We start from the raw sequence: 17,729 nt of genomic DNA, 5'->3' as shown, positions 1-17,729 counted from the left end.
TGTCGGATCAGCGCCTCCAGTCCATCAGCAAAGGAGCAGGCAGCTCTTTATAAACATCATTTTTTATTTAGCCGTGCCACATGCGCACACACAATCAGGAACAACGATGGTGTTATTCCCAACAAACCCTTGTGCAGTTCTTTGTAATTTTGCCCTGTCTTGAAAAGGACAGCCTTGAGCCTGTTTACTGTTCTTTCTGCACTGAGCACTTTGCTTTGTAGATCTGGAAAAAGGAAATTCAATTAGAGTAGTATTCAGGATGGTTTTTATATATATTTTCTACCAATTAGCATTTCATTAAGGCAGTTAAATTGCATTTGCCAGAGACAGACACAACCCATTGCAGAGTATTATTTTAAGATCTCATTTCTTTTTTCTCATCTTGCAAGCTGAAAATGAAATCAGGTGGTGATTGATTAATTATTAATTCATTACTAGTGATTGGTTTGGGTTGGAGCTGGTCAGGAGTGTGAGAGGGGAAAGTGCTAAGACACAATCTTGTTTTATTTCTTTGGACAACTTTGCAGGAGCTACCTGAGGTGGGCAGATTCCTCCTAAAGCCAAGCAGAGGTGCTGGGCTGCCTTGGATGCCTGGCATTGCCTGCCTCGGAGTATTTCCTCACCCTGACCTCCCTGCAGGATGGATGGTAGATCAGGAGTAGTAATATCAGTATCGCTTCTGGAATCTTTTGGGCAAGAACCATCCTACTCTGTAGTTAATCCCCCTCTTGCTCATGATGCAGCCAGTCAGTGGGATGGATGATTACTCTGCTGCTCTTTCTGGAGGGCTGATGAAGCAGGACACATGCCCACATGTGGCACGTTGCCGCTGGCTGATACCAGCTGTCCAAACTGCGCCTCTGCCTTGCTCTTGAAGAGGGTTAAGCTCTGCCTTCTCTTTCATTTCTGTTAGCTCTGAAGGCTCCTCTCCATCCCTCTCTCTGTTTGCAGTGTGGCTTTGTCTCTCTTCATTGCTCTCAAGGTCACCATTGATCAGACCGAGTACTTTACAGCTGCAGCCTTGGACACGCAGAAAGAGAAATTGATTGCAGTCAATTCAGCAGCAGATTGAACTGTATTGACTTGTCCCCTATTTGTGCAGACATGGAGCTTTGCTACCTTTTAATTACCACGGCTGTCCCTTCTCAGCATCCATGGAATGGTTGGGTTTGTGCACGGGAGTGTGGGGGAATCATACGGTCCTGAGGAGAGGCTCTGGGGGTGTGCAGGGATTTTGTTTCTGACCAGTCAGGACCACATGAGATAGGAGGGCTGGTGCTGGTTGGCTGGTGAGGGAATCGCAGGGATAGAAAGTCTTCTGTCCTCTGTTTACAGTGACTCTTCCTGGAGGAGTCTCTGTCACTGCAAGTGATTTATTTTCCGTAGTGGAAGCCAGCCATTTTCGAGAGGGTGGCACTCTGCTGAAGAAGCGGCAGCCAGCGGTGATACAAGGGTGCTGCTGCTTTGAACTGGACACTTTTGGCTGGAAAGGCAGGTGTTCCTCTGGCAGAAGTCACACTGAGAAACATTGCTGCTTCCCTCTCCCTGCCTTTGAGCGCACGGGGGAGCGGTGTGCTGCTGCAAGCTTTCTCTCATAGCTGGGTAAGCCAGTCTCCTGCTTAGCAAAGTCCTTTGGCCAAATCCTGAATCCTCTTGTTGAGGAGGAAGAGCTGTTTTTGTGGTTCATGCTTACATCTAGGGATCAGGAGAGACTGGGATGTGTCAACTGATGCCTGTGGAAAACAAGATGTATGTGATTGATCTCCATGGAGCTGCTCAGGCTTCTCACCCTGGATTCTGCTGCTGGCTCTGTCCGTGGGCTTGCAGCCTTCGCCGGCGCTAGCACAGTAATTTGTCGCTATCATAGAAAGTGCAGTTGGCATTTTTGAAAGGTGCAGGATTGGCAGCTTTAGAAGACTGAAATCCTCTGTTCATCTACTGAATTGATGCCAGTAGTAGCAGCACTAGGAGTGAGAGAAGAGCAGGGATTCCAGCAGGGCTGGTGAATAACAGCTTTTTTAGCAAACTGAAAAGTAAAAAAACGAAACCAGAACAACAAAATGACTTTGATTAAGGGTCAGAGAAAGTATTGCATTTTTTTTACCATTAAAACTAGTCTGAGTAAGACAACAGCATTAAAGTGAATTTCAAAAGAAAGTGATTTTCAAATGAGCTAAAATCAACATTTTAAAGACAAGTGGAAGAAAAAGCTAATTTTTCCCTCCCCTGCTTCCTTTTCCCCCTATTTCCTCTTCCTACAAAGAGATCAGAAATTCTGTGCAGTGTTCTGATGTGACCAAATAAACCATTTTAGCCTCCTCCCTGGGACCTATGTCCAACATACTTCTCCAGACTTCAGGATTGCCAGAGCTTAGACCTGACACTCTTTGTAAGGATGCTGACCCCAGGCTGGGTTTGTGCAGTATGTGTCCATGCACTGGAAGCTGGGCTAAGACCAACAATTCATTTTACACAAACTATTAAAACACCATCAGCTGGTCACCAACACAGGCCACAGCTTCCCTTAGAACCCAGACTGATGACCTCTAGGACTCCTTTCTAGACCCCTCCATATAATGTGGGGTATTTTTCTTGACTGACTAGGCAGGTGATGGTGTAGGGGTCCTGACTCAGGGAGCTCAGATGAAATGGGCAAAGGGGCTTCACCTTTTCCATTATCTGCCAAGGACAATAACCCTTTATTTTAATCTTGCAGCAGGCAAAGGTACTAAGATGACATGTTCAACATGTCTATGCATGACTAGGGTTTTAACCCCTGCTTTCCAAAAGGTCCTTGTATGGAAGTCATCCCTTGTCTTAACAAAAATCATAAACCCTCTGGACTAAGGGCTCAGTCCTGTACGTCAGCCTCTGTGGTGGAGAGATGAGGTGGTTATTTTTAGCAGATCAAGGATATTCATTGACTATTGCAACCCAAACTGAATGCTAGCACAGAGACCAGCTTTAATAGTATAAAGCCCTTCCTCCTGTCCTGGTAGAGAGACCCTTCCTCTTTTCTTTGCAGCATCCCAAAGGAGAGAAGTGAATTCCAGCAGTTTACAACTCCCAGGGAGAGAATGTACTGTGATAATCTCCCCCAGTTTCTAGCTGTTAAAATAAATTCTTCCCATGTTAGTAAGACTCCCCTGAGGCCTCAGGAGAACAGGTGCTCACTTGACCCAAGTGTCACCTGCACCTAATATATCACATCAGCCTTGGGGGGAAAAAAATGCAGCCAAAGCTTCTCTCCCCACACCCACCCAGGGGAGGCCTGGCTCAGCACAACCACAGATGGAGACCTGCGTGTGCGCTGGAAACGGCACAGAATGTGCCTTGAGAGAGAGACCCGAGATCTGCTTATTGTGCCACTTAGGCAGCCTGTCTGCTGCCATGCCAGTGATGAATGGTTCGTTGGAGGGCTCGAAGGAGTCGTGCAAGGCTCCTGTTTGTCCATTGCAGTTTTTGAGGTGAGGCATGTATACCAAATGTCCTTCTACCAGGTGGCCGTCCACTGACTTTCTGAAGAAGGACTCTGGATTCTTATGGCTTTATGTTACATAGCTAGTACTGCTGGTCTTCTGTCATGGAGATGAAGAGTTTCCTCTGATTTTGGTGAATGAGCATTTTCTTGTGCAATTCCCTCAGAAGTGGAAGGAAGTCAAACAAATTTTTGTCAGGGAGTATGTTCCTTCCTGCTGTAGAAATTCCCGGGTCATCTAGTAGCAACAACTCTTCCTCTGTCCTCTCCCACAGCAACCTTAAGGTGAATAGTGTCACTCAAAGTAGCTTGGGTGATGATGTGTCCAGAGATAGACAACTTGGTTAGGGAAATCCAGGCCTCAGTATGTCATTCTAGGGAGAGAACTATTATGGTGAAAGCAATGGGTCATGCCCTCTGTATACGTGGTTCTGGCTGCCCACCATTGGATTCTGGAGGTGGGTTTAGAGAACACTAAATCCTGCCTCTTGTGGAGAAGTTATTTGGGTCAGAGATGCTATAAAAAGAAGTTAGAGATTGCCCCTGATATTAATCAGTAGGAGGTGGTAGAAGAGGAGTGTAATTTTATCTGAATAGTATCAAGACCCACATTACATCATTACAACAGTTACCCCAAAGCCACAGCATCCAGGTTGTGCAAGGGTGGGCTTAAAACATAGTTTACCTTCCAATCTTGTTCACTGCAACCCAAACTCAAGGAGCACACATACTTAGGCTCTCATTTTTGTCCATACCTAATTATGTGTGCTAATTATTTAGCAGGTTATTAATATTTTGCTAATTATTTAGACTCTGTGTGTAACAGGTCATTCCAAATGATGTACAACATGGGTTAATTTCACACTTCATGCCATGTTTATGCCAAAGTCAAAAAGGCTTGTATTTTTTCACGATTAGAGAGCAATGCAGAGAGGCGGTTGTGGAGCAGTTGTTCAACACAAGGTTCCTGGGAACCTCAGCTGGAATTTCTAAGTAGCCAGCTCTCTTTGTGTTCACTTCCAGGCTATGTGAAGCTGAACAGTCACGTTTTGCTGAATGCAATGTTGCATGAGGATTTGCATGAACTTTCTGTGAGCCTCTCGTTGCAAGTGTTTGGGAGCCATCATCTACTATGGAAGCAGGTTCAACAGGACCTTATGATTTAAGTGACCAGTTGCTGCACAGTAATGATCAGCTTGTGAACATTTCTGAGCATCTGTTAGGAGAGGAGTCTGGATTGTGCTACTAATGGTTTTGCCCAGCAAAGATGCTTCAGGAAATTAAAATCTGTTCATGGAATACTCTGGCAGCAGCAAAAGAGTTTGTATATGGCTTGTAAATTCTTCACCAAGGTCTAAGAAAAACTGCTTGCAGAAAAAAAAATGGTGATGCACACATACATATGAGTAAATAGGAATCACTGCATTTATTTGGGGTGAAATAGTGAGAAAATGGAAGCAGATAAGAAATACTCTGATGCTTTTGAAAGACTTCAGGTCAGTTTTTCTGAGTGGCTGTTAGTAATTTACTTCTCTGCTTCACTTCCCCTGTCTTGGCTAATATTGATACTCATTTGAGGATGGATGTAGGTCCAGGGGGATGGGATGGGAAAAGGGAAGAACAGAGAAGGGGATCTTTGTGTCTATGTCATGTCATCATTGTACCCACTGAGGAGCTGGAGAGGACAGCCAGCTCCAGAGTATGGGTGGAAAAGGTATGGAGATACTCTTTCCTGTGGTTCTCATTTCACCCCCATTACTAAGGCCCAGGAAAAATACAGTCCTCAGTTGTGGAGCTAGAAGTCTGTGTGTATTTTCCCTTGTAGCAGACTTACAGACTTCTGAGGGCCACCTGTAGAGCAACGCTTCCTCACTGCAGCCATCTGGGAGTCACTAGAGGCAGGCTGAGTATTGTTATTATTTATTTCTCTGTTTGCCGTAACCAATTAAGCAAAAGCTTACTCAGTCCATAAAGAGCAATAGCCTGGGGAGCGTGGGAGGGGGAGGCACTGCGAAGAGGCACTTTATCTTTGCATGCTTCTGGGCAGAGGACTGAAGGTCAATGCGTACACATCGTGCTGGGCTGATTACAGTGTTGACAACCATTCACTTAGTTTTATGAAATTATCAATTGATCTGTGATTGCAGAATCTAATCAACCCGTAGAAAATACAGTGGGTGGAAAAGCCAGTTGGGCTGGATTGTTCTTCCTCCTGCTCTGCGGGAGGGGTCTCCAGGAACTGTGCAGCTCCCCGGGACAGGGGTTGATGCCACTTTCCCTATCACAGCTTGGTGGGAGGACAACCTTTTCTATCAGCCGCCTTGTTTCTTAGCTGACAGGTCGTCCTGTCCTTTTGTGGTGTTTTAATTCAAGGAGCACAAATGTGCTCACCCACTACTGAAATGACATAAATTGTGAACATATTAATGTTATGAAGATACTCACTTGGATTTGGCTCTGGGTGAAAGGTTGGCGTAGCACAAAAGGAGCCTCTGGCAGTATTTTAAAGTAATTAAAGATCTCTGGATATTGGCAATTCCATATCCCCAAGAAAGCAGTGCAAAGTTTTTGTCATGACAGTAATTCTTAAAGGACCTTTAACAAACTTTACAGAAAAGGAAGCCACCACCTCTGAAACAAGGCAAGCCCTGAGGACGCTCAGCAGTGTTTGCTGGAGCCTGAGAAGGGAGTCAGAAAGGAGGGTGGAACGTGTACAGGGGAAAATCTGAGAATTTGTATTTACAAAATGATGAAAAGTGAAAGGGTTATCAAAAAACATCCTGACAAAATACGAAAAAGGACTTAATCAGTAATGTGTCCTGGTAGAATTTTAACTAGGTTATTATAAATCTCATAATATTAATTACTTTTCAGAAAGACCCAGATCCAGATGTCATACTACAGTTTTGATAGTTCATCTTTTAGCTACTTAAAGAATCAACTTTTCAGTTTTCATAGTAGAAAATAGAAGTTAGAAAATATCTTTTGTGACCATTCTGAAGGATCAGAAAATAGAAGTCAAATAAAATGTCCTTTTCTGTTTAAGTTAGTTTTGTATTTTACAGAAAGTACCTTACACAGATGGTAGAGAAAAATGTTTTAATTCTTTAAATGCTTGAACTTATCAGTATTGAGCAACATGGGACTGGTGTCAATGCATGGATTTTCTCCTGCAGCTTTCCCTTCTGAAGGGTGAACAGACCTGCTATATCACCGTTCTTTTTCGGCAGGATATAGTATTTTCTAGCTATCTATCTGTACTATTTTCTAATCTAAGTACACAGCATTTTCCTTTCAACTCCTTTGCTCTGTTACTGGAAGTGCAGTGGTCAGGGAAATTATGCAGAAGTTGGGGTCCAGCATTAACCAACCATTAATTAAAAGAATAATGGCAAAAATGTTACTTCCACACTTCTGTAAGCATTCCTGCACACCTCAGCCTTCCAAAGCTGGTAAGCTTGACAAGTTCCAGTACGCCAGGTGGGATGATATTGATGTTTTTGCCTGCTCTGAATAACCTTCAAAAGGCAGAAGGAACACCCATTAAGAAGCCTTGGGAATATTCTCATTGTTTCATATAACAACTGATGAAATTACTCCAGTGAAAAATAGGAAACCATTACCACTAACTGCGATATGAGAGCAGTGCAGAACTCCTGCAAAGATCGGGGCTCTGCTGTACTAGGGGGTGTTCGGGCACAGAAGTAGAGACATGCTTGGTCTGGGGAGCTTCATGTGTGAATAGTCAGAGTTTTTGGAATCCAGAATATTCTGAAAGGAAGAGTCTGTTCTCCAAGGTAACAATAATGACTTAAGAATAGACAGCTTTTGGAGTCAACAATAACAAAGGGATTTGGAGCAGTGGAATGTGCCCTCTCTTTTGCTAAGTAAGATTTGTATTTTTTTTTCCTACCACTGTAGGGAAGTATGAATGGACTATTTCTTTTTTGCCAAATGAAGGAAGCAGTTCTCCTGTAATCAAAATGGAGCAAATAGACAAAACCTGACATTATGGAGCTTCAGTAAGCTGAAGCTGCATATATATGGAGCTTATAAAGACAACTCGGACCATAATAAAAGCGCTTCTCTGAAACAGAGGGTGGAAAAAATGGGAGAAAGGAGTTTTTGCCAGTCCCTTGCTTTGCAAAAGTGAAGGTAACTGTTCAGAGTCATGTCAGGGGTTGCTCAAGTGGTGGAGTTGTGATAATTGAAATTGGTGCCTGTGTTCAAACACCTGCCAGAGTCGTTCTACACCTTCACAGCCTGGTTTCTAAGCCTCTCTGGTACCCTACCACCAGTTGGCAGAAAATAGCTCTATCAGTTAGGTCCCACTGCTTTATTTCCAAGACCGTGGTTCTTCTCAGATGGCAGAAGAGAAATGGGAGAGGTTATCCCATGCCCTCTCCTGATCTGATTGAGGTGGCTCTAGCAAGCAAATCCCCTCTCCTTTGAAAATGCTTTACAGTTTAATAAAATGGAAAATCAAATTGCAAGAGAACAAAATGATTTTCATAAACATTGTTGTGGGCAAACGGGTCCTTTGGATAATAGCACTTTTATCTCTCTTTTTGAATCTTCAGGCTGCCCTAAAAGCATGTAATAACAGTAAGTCATTCACAACATGCCCATTCTCACAGAATTACTGTATTAAACAACTGTGTTAAACTGGTGGGGAGCGAAGGTATATCTTTTTTTATTATCTCTGCAAACAGAACAGAAGCTGATTGGTAGAAGCTGGCCTTGCTGCCATGGGTAGATAAGATCCAAGCCTATGGAGGTCAGCTCGGACAGTCATCATTTACTACTCAAAGGCACTGTCCTGCAGTTGCACAAAAGTGCAGGTGGAGGGATGGAAATAAATGGTGACATTGGGGGAGCCAGAGCAATGGAAGGGGCTTTTCTTTTAAATGGTAGAGATTTATACTTATAGACTACAAGCCAAACTGGAGAGCCATGGGGAGGAGATTTTCTTCTTAATCAGAAATGTTAAAATAAATCCTCAGTCAACAGTCTCTGCACAACCTGTACTCTTACTAAGATGAGGCTTTGGCTAAAACTGAAATGGCTTTTTATCATCACAGCTGAGTCACAGAACTGGGGAGCACTGAGTGAGCTGGTGATGATAGGGTGGGACTGTTGTCCTCAGAGCCCCTCTCCTTGTCCTGTCTCAAGTTACTTTTGTACTACCTTGTCTGCAAGGGAAGTGGCTATGACTGTAGATATGGATGTGCTCCAGAAGGAAAACATGGTCATTCCTCAATGCCAGCCCTTGCCTGGGGTTTGCAGAGAGGAGATGGACAGAAATCACACTGCAGCCACACTATCTGCATTGCCCTTTGTTTGCCAAAGAGCACAGGGACTGTGATTCTCTTCCCCCCTCGCTGTACCTACCTTTGATATCACTTGATAGGACAGGGTCAAGCACAGCGGATGGGAGGAATGAGAAACCTGTAAGACTGATCCACAGTGTCCTTCCCTACAGACTCTGCTTCAGGGGGTACTCTGCTCAGTACTTGGGCAAAGACCCCGGGGAGAGCATGTGAGGACTAAATAAGACCCAAGTCAGAGTCCCAGACTCTGACCTCCTGGACTCATCTGCACATCCCATGGTGCCAGGCTGAAAGTTTCTTTGTTTTTACTGTGAGTAAAATACCGTGACTGAGAAGTTTTGTTGAAGCACAAACCTTCTCCCTGCAAAGTCTGATGTCAAAAGACTGACATTTTTGAATGGAAAACCATTTCATCAGGGGATGTACATCCACCTCTGTTCTGTAGCTATTGGTCAGTTTGTATATTTATAACGAGTGCTGAGAGGGAACACTTTGTCTCCTGTGAATATGGCCTGTTTGGGGAAACCATGTTTTTGATGGATTGCTCTGAGCCCTCTGTTACTAGAGATGTTTTCCTGTTTGGACTCCAAGGGGTGGAAAAGTTTCTCTTCAATAGCAGCAAGCAGATACATCATCATGTGGTGGAAATATTTCCTCCCATGCTGAGAACTCTTTAGTAAAATTTTGGTGGAGAATAATTGAGTTTTTCCTTTTCCCTTAAATTGTAAAACCTTTGCTAGCAGACCATCAAAAGAAACACTGGCAGAGCTGAGGTGGTGAAAATGGGACAACCAGTTATCTCCAGGGCCTCTAGACTTCCTTTACACACAAAGCCATGTTAGCTAATTCTTCGCTTATTTCTGATGATACAAAGTCATGGGTTTTGAGGCACTATGGACTGAAAGCTTCCATTAGAAGAAGGTTGATCCAGGGGTTAGAATCAGGCTTGCTGTTTTGGAAGCAACAGTTAAATTTACTGTCTGGACACATCTTTTCTGTGTTACTTTACAGACAAGTCCCCTCAGCCTGTCAGGTTCTCATCTATAAAAGCGATAAGAATATTTCCACCTTATCCTAAATGTGTTACGAAATAAATCTAGAAGATTGAGGCTTTCTGTCTCCCTGTGTGCACACAGACATATGCCTACACTCCCTCCTCTGTTTCCTCAGAGACGTTACTTCATTCTTACAGCAGATTCACAGCTTCTAAGAGGCAAAAGTGTTGGTTTGTCCCTGAACCTTCTTTTCTCTTTGCTGTGTAAAATAACATTCTAAAGATGACACAAAATTCTGCCACCAGACATCAATTTCACAATGCTTTCTGTAGCTGAGGCACATGCTCGTTGAATGTGGCTGTGAATAAGCTCATCAAAAGAGGAGTTTGTCTGTCCATGAAGACGTGAATGAAGTGGTACATAGTATAACAATGTGGATCAAAACCAATTAATCCTGAAAAAAACAATTAATTTCCTGGTTAGTTATGTATAATACATAAATAATGCTCAAATATTAATCAAATTATGTATTATTAATTATCAGTCCTATTATTTGAGTCTGAAGAATGATAATCTATTTTGGCCTAAACATATGTACTTTTTTCCTCCTCTTCTAGTCTGTAACAAACTCATGTTTCTTTCTGTGTAGAGAACACAAAGCCTGAGATTACAGAACCGGGCTAGGGAAGCTAAAATCTATTCCAGTGATCCAGGGGCCAATTCTGATTAATGCTCTGACAGCTCTGGCTTGAGTTTCCCTAATTGCAGAAGTAATCCAGAGACAGAGTTGCGTTAGAGTGAAGCTAAACTTATGTTTAAGTACCTTCAGAGCAGAGGTGTTTGGAGCTATACATGGCAGCTAAGTGTGCACCTATGCACATTCTGACATACATTACCCTTTCTCAGGAAACGAGGCTGTAACAGAATACTTTGCCCAGTCAGAGGATTTGACTCTATCTCATCTTCAGCGTCAGGGTCAAAACAACTCTATGTCCTAACGTGTTGCTCTTGTAAAAGTCTAGGGAGCATCTCGCCCTGTCACCCAAGAGAGCCTCAGGGTGCTGTGGATATATAAGCAGAATAACCTGTCTGGGGTTATCGTGTACACAATGCTCTAGCTACCATTTTGTTAGCGAGTGCACCAGTTGGGAGTTTTGTCTATGGGTCTGATTAGAAATCCTCTTGAAATCAATAGAAGCCTTTCCTTTCAGCAAGCAGGATTTGAGGTGATAGTTTGTGAGACTGCTTGGGCCTCGCTGGGATGAAAGGCACTGTACTGAAATGTAATACAAAAAAGTTTCTTCTTCCACATATTCCTGTTCACATGAATATAGGTACATCCACCTACTTTGGTACGCTGAAATGAATATCCACTGTAAGAATAAAGCTTATCAAAGCCTAAACACGGTACAATCAGCCTTCTGTGTAGATGCAAAACCTTACTGAGCAGCAGCAAAAAGAATTAAGCCCAACAGAGAAAGACAGAGACTCATTAAAGAGAGTTATAACAAATCAGTTATCAGACGTTTAAAGAATAAACTTGTTAGAATAAACCTGTTAAATAAATCCTCAGCAAAGCTAATTAGGTCGGTATTACACTGGCACAATGGCTCCCTTCTTCCATAGAAGACTTAATGATAGCATAAGCCTGTTAAAGGAATACACTAAGTATACAATAAGCCAGCTATTTAAAGGATACCTCAGGCAGTTCATCCTCTAAATCTGACCTACCTACAAATTGTCACTGGTGAGAAATATCTCCTAGGCTCCCAATGCCTGTGTGCCTTGTTTGTGAGAGAGACATCCATGGATGCACCTCTTTTTCCAAACAAAGAGACTGGTGATGGCTGTAGAAGAACTACATGATTGAGGGGGTTTTGTTTTCCTTTCTCTCTGTGTTGTACTCAAGGTGCAGATTAACCAACTGAACCTATTCTCAGAGCTTTAATGACAGTATTGATTGACTATTGGTGAAGCAGCAAGGAAAGAACAAAAATAATTACTTTGCCCCTATATAGTGGCTTTTGTCAGCGCATGTGTAAGGATGGATGATTTGGAGATTAAAGACGTTTAACTGAGGCTTGGAATGTCTGGGTTTGTCCCAGTTCTGCCTCTGGTTTTGTGTGAAATGTACTCTTTCTACATCCCTCTCATAAACAACAGGGTGACGATGGCTTCCTTTTGATTTCACCTCTTGAGATACTGAGGTCTGTGAGGCAAGCCTTAACTTCCCTCAGGATGATCTGCAGAGCCAGATGAGGCTTTAGTAGAGTGTGTTAGCAGTCTTGTGATGGCTTAATCTTGCTAGTGTGGGTAATTGCAGGAATGGAGGTGTAGGTGCAAACCGTGATGCTCTCAGTACTAACATTTCCCACAAATACCTTAATATGTTGCTACCATTGTGCCTTCATGCTGCTGCATAGACAAAAAGCTGGGTGGGTAACTGCAGTTAGCTCAGTTCTGGCTTCTAGGTGAACGTTATACAAACAACAATAATCCTGACAAGACGAGAGCATTAAACTGGTGTATGATCACTTGTATTACGTAGGTGGAAGCAGAAGCAGAGAAGAGTAAAGTGATCCCCTTGAGATTGTGGCCATCCAGCAGCAGAGCCAAAAATAGAACCCAGGTGTCCGAGCTCATCCTGCACATTTTATGCAATAGATCACTCCCTCCAGAGGTGAACTGGGTGATTTTCCTCAAACGTGGGAAGAGTTAAATGCTGACTGGCTTGGAGGGAAATGATCTAAAACTAGCAGGGAAAGAAATGCTTATTTCTGGAGAAGGTGTCACAAGCAAAAGAAAACCTTAAAAACAAGAACTGAATGCTACATAAGAGACACTTGACAGCTCTTTAAGTTGCCTTGAGTGTCTGTGCAGAATTCATTGCTGGCAACCGGTGTTGGCCCTAAAGGCTGAATCTACTGTAACAGCACGGGGACACTGGGGATGACAGTGCTCTGGAGGAGACAGCTGGGCTGGTTCAGAGCTGCCATGGACAAGTGGATACCAAGGGGGGAAAAGATAAGAAGTAAGAACCTGCAGGATCCCCTAGGCTGAATTTCTGCCTAATGTTCAACCCACTCCTGAAGCAATGCGGTGAATAAAGTGTTTGGTAGGGAAAGCTGGAACATGCTGGTGCCAGAGTGTGTCTGGACAGCAGGAGGTGAAGCAGCATGTAGGCAAAGTTCATTGTTAGTAATATTACCATTAGCAGGGAAAAGCAGCAGCTGAGTTCAGGACTGCTCAGGGAGAGGTGTGCATGCACAGAGTAAGTAGCAGTCTTTGCTTTGGGAAGCATCCAAATAAAATAAACAAGGTGCAGTTTTTATACACGCTCTTCAACATGCTGCTTGGGAAACTGTGGCATAAAAGCTACATCTAAACAGCCTGGCAGCTGTGTTTCACACTACACACTAAGATCTTGGTCCTAGACACCTGGATAGGGTATGCTATGCCTCATTACTGTTTTACTTGACCATGTTTCTGGAAACAGATTCCTGAATATTTTGATCTTTTCCTGATCTGACCACTAACCAGAATAGCCTGAGAGGCTCTGTTTATGCAGAGAGGTTTTGTAAAGCACTTAGGCATATGCCTTTCAACGTAGTTCCTGAAAATTGATCGCATCAACTTTTTCTTAACAAGATGAAAAGTCACTATTGTATGTGAGAAATAGCGCTGCTCAAGGCATGTGGTTACTGCATGGTAACAATAACCCACTGCTCAGGGTGCCGGTATGCACCAGCTATCAACTTTGTGACTCACTGCATACCTGAGGCAAAGTGCAGTTATCTCAGAGTAGCAGCGTGTTCTAAAACATGTCATTCCTTAGTGATTCAAATTCAGATTTTCCCCCAAATAAATAATAAATGATTCCCAGGGGGGGGAAAAAAAAAAAGATTTACTTCTTACTTCTCTTCCTATATTCAATACTTGCCAGGTATGTTGGTTTGTGCAAAGGTAATGGTGATAGTCCATTCTGACCTAGACTACTGTCGATGAAAAAGTGCAGTTTGGTTGCGTGAATCTGTTGTAAACTCCCTGCCCTGGTGCTATGAATCCTTGGGCTCCAGGAAACGGAATGTACCCCCTTTGTTGTGTGGCAGATAGACAGGTGGCTTGGTCGTTATTTATAATCCAGAGATAAAAAAATAAAGATGAAAGAGTCTTGTGCCATCCCTTCCAGAAGCTGAAAAAAATTGCCCACATATTTACAATATATCAGCATCAATTTAACAGTCGTGCAGCCAGGTGTGTATGTGTGTTATGACTTGATTTTGTGCTGGGGTTGGAACCATTACTCTGTACTAACACCTGATCGTACAACCTTAGCACAGCCCTGCTAGATGTGCATTGGCTTCTCCTGGGTAAATCAGAAAAGCAGCACTGACCCTCCAGCTGTCATTGATGTGCTTCAGAATTAACGTAGAAAGACTGAGGGTGACAGTGGCTGTTCCCTTCCTCCAGCAACCCTTGGTAATCAAGCTCAGATATCTCTTTCTCATGCCTGCTTCATAAACATCAAGAGATACCAGTGCCTCTTGCTTTGCCATCTGCTTTGCAATGAACATTTTTGGGGCCTCTGAGAGACATGAAAGAGATGCAAGAACATAGATATATTGGAGTGAGGAATAAGGAAAAAAAAGCTCAATTGAACATTCTAGTCCCTGCATTTGACTGCATGTGGGTTTAATCTACCAACATTTTTTTTGAGTGGTCTGAAGTGCCGCGTGAGTGCAGATAGAGGCAGAGTGAGGCTTGAAGCCTTCTGTGCAGTGTACAGCTCATGATGGGTTGGGAGTTACAAGTAGTTCCCTTTTGAAAGCCTTAGTCCAAGTTCAGAAGGAAACTAAGCTGCAGGTGACGAATACTGATGACTTGTACTTGGTACCAGACAATAGTAACAATAGTGAATATGAAAGACTGCTAATAAAGAGGATGGATTTGGGACTAAGATGGGAAGATCAGTAGATACGGGTTCATTTGCTTGCTCTTCTGTGCACCTCGGCGAGCTCTAGAGGAAAGTATTCAATGCTTCTAGCTTCATCCCTCTAAAACTTAGGAATTCAGTCTAAGCTGCTGATTTGGATCCCTTTAGAGTCAACACAGAGAGCTAATTTCAGAAGGAAACTCATGCTATGTCAAAGATGGTATCTAAGATAACAGGAAGATTACACTTGTGGAGTTAAAATTACCCCTTTCTGTTAACTGGAGAGAATATTTAGACAAATACCTGAAGCCAAATGCCTGGCCTGTTCTAATTCCCCATTAATTCAATGGATCAAATCATTAATTTTGCATCAGTTAGCCTTGGCCAGGAACTGTCATACCAATGACAGCTGGGAAACAATCATCTGTCACTGTTCTTTCTGCCCACGACATTTTCCTAGAACTGCCCTTCTAGTGTTCACTGTCTTATTTTAATCTTCAATGACAGACAAACCATTATTATTTTGTTTTCACAAGACATCTGCTTCTTACCCAAGACCAGTAGGAAAAATACTAAAAAAGCTAATCAGAAAGCTACAGCTCGAGAGATTGAAAATCTCGTTCTGCACCCCCCAGAAGTTCATGGTGCTCAGAACAAGTACCCTGAAAAGTGAGTGTCTAGGACAGATGAAATTCAATTTTGAAGCTGTGGTGTTTCTTCTTTTATTAGTTTGATGCAGGAAAGGGATTTATCTCAAAGATAAACTTAGGATATATTAATTTAGGAACAGCACAAAGATGGAAAAGCACCTACTTGGAAAGTTTAGTGAGTTCGGAGTCTTTCAGACTTCTAGAGTTGCACTGGGGATGACTCAGTTGCAGAGCAACCAACTCTAGAAACTCCTTTCAGGAAAAAAAAAACAATTCCCAACTGTTTCTTCCCACTCTTCTGGGACCTGCCAACATTTTTGCTTAGCTTGGCAGGAGGTTCCAGCCTTCCTCCCAACCCCTGCTCAAGCCTTGACTGTAAACCTTTAATTCTGCATTGGGCATGGTGGAAACAGTCTCTGCTAGCTCCTTGCCTCTTAGCCCTGACCCTTGAGCCCACTCCCAGACTTCTTCCCACCATCCATCAGAACAGCCTGGTATTTGTCTGGCCACAGCCCTTCATATCACCCCTCCTGCTTTGTGAACAGTGAGACACACACCCATGTGTTAAGGGTTACCAACAGCAAATTAATATGGTTGGTGTTTAGGAGCTGGATTTCTCTGCAAACAACACAAAGCACAGTGGAAATAAGATCACTATTTACTGTGATACTGTTTGCAGAGGAGAAAGAGGAAATAGATTTCACAAGAGACTGGGAGAGCACCAGAATATCAATACAATGCTCACAAAGCACGTTTAATCCATTTTTAGCCTGTAATAAACAATGAAGTCTACAAAACCTTGACAAGAATACATTCTGCATCCTCAAGGAGGGCAACACAACAGGATATGTGGAAAGAAGTTTGCCAGTAGCATGGAGAAGAACTCAGAGTAGGGTATGATTATCTTCACCAGCTCATGGGACTCTGAACTGAGTTTTTGCTGTAGGATCACAAATAGGTGTGAAGTATTCACCGTGTGCAGTTGGCACATACAGCTCCTTGTGCACTAGATCGTGGCACTTTGTACTGACCTGTCTGGGGTGGAGTTAATTTCCTTCATAACAGCTCGTACAATTCTGTGGTTTAGATTTGTGACCAAAACAATGCTGTTATACTGATGTTTTAGCTATTGTTGAACAGTGTTTGCACAGCATCAAGGCCGTCTCTGTTCTCACTCTGCCCCCCCAGTACATAGATTGGGGGCTGTGGAAGAGGTTGGGAGGGGACACAACCAGGTGGATGACCTGGGCTAACCAGAGACATTCCATGCCATATAACATCATGCTCAGCAGAAAAAAAAAAGGGGGATTTTAGGTTAGCTGTCTTTTGCTTGGGAACCAGCTGGGTATTGGTCTACCTGGGGGAGGTAAGGGAGTGATTGTGTTTGCGTCACTGCGTTTTGTTTTGTTTTCTTTTTCTCATCTTCTACTGCTCCTTCAGTTATTAACAATTTTTCTCTCGACCCCCAAGTCTTCTTGCTTTTACTTGTCCTTTCTTCTTCCTCCATCCCACTGGGGTGGGGGGTGGAGGCGAGTGAGTGAGTGGCCGTGTAGTGTTTAGCTGCATATTGCAGTTAACCCACAACACACTTGGAGCACAGAGTGGGAACTCCTTTGCCCATTTTTGTGGCAGCTGTTATGTGAACAATATGGACACCTTCCTCTGCTTGCTAGATCTGTTTCATCTCATGTCTTCCTACACTTCTAATAGATAGCCCGAATTACTGTTTCCCTGTCCTTGCCACCACCATAATTTTTTTTTTTTGCCTAGTGCTTGCAAATGGGAAACTCTTTTCACACCATGTATGTTGTGAATTTCTGTTCTCCTTCGTATCCTCCCTTGATTGACTAGTTTCTATTTTCTTCATCGGAAGAATATTATAGTTTAAAAAAAATCTAAACATTGCTTTTAAGACAACTGTTGGGGGGGGGGGAAGTGAGGACTGGATGTGCTAAAATTGTTAGTAACTCAGAAAAAGTCCTTAGTGCAAGGAGAAATAAAAATCCTTGTTCAATGGAGCTTTGCTGATTTGGGGCGAAGATCCAGGCTTTGTTCACTGCAGGGAGAAGGTGAGGTGAAATATCCAAGACTAAAAAGAAGAGACCACTGAAAAGAGAAAGCTACTGAAGTGAAATAATTTTGTTTTTAAAAATGGCATCCAGAAACCTTATCTTTGACACATAAGAACAGACACATAGCTAAATATGCTGTAACCTGCTTAGGTTTCCAAAGCAGCAAATTAAACCAGTGGACTATGCAGTGAGTGTCCATTCAGATGAGCAAAGCTCATTGAACACAACAATACTGTAAGAGAACATGTTGAATACTCAATGCACCAAATAA

The 17,729-nt window shown here is 43.0% G+C and overlaps 1 protein-coding gene across 1 annotated transcript in view; it reads left to right on the top strand.

Annotated features, from left to right (window-relative positions):
* BRINP1 (BMP/retinoic acid inducible neural specific 1) overlaps positions 1-17,729 on the top strand; it is a 146,316-nt gene that overhangs the window by 38,418 nt on the left and 90,169 nt on the right. The window lies entirely within an intron of this gene.

This window comes from Nyctibius grandis, chromosome 16 (genome assembly GCF_013368605.1).
Source record: "Nyctibius grandis isolate bNycGra1 chromosome 16, bNycGra1.pri, whole genome shotgun sequence".
NCBI lineage: Eukaryota > Metazoa > Chordata > Aves > Nyctibiiformes > Nyctibiidae > Nyctibius > Nyctibius grandis.
Note: the sequence above shows the minus strand (reverse complement) of the source record. Positions and strands in the feature narration are given on the sequence as shown.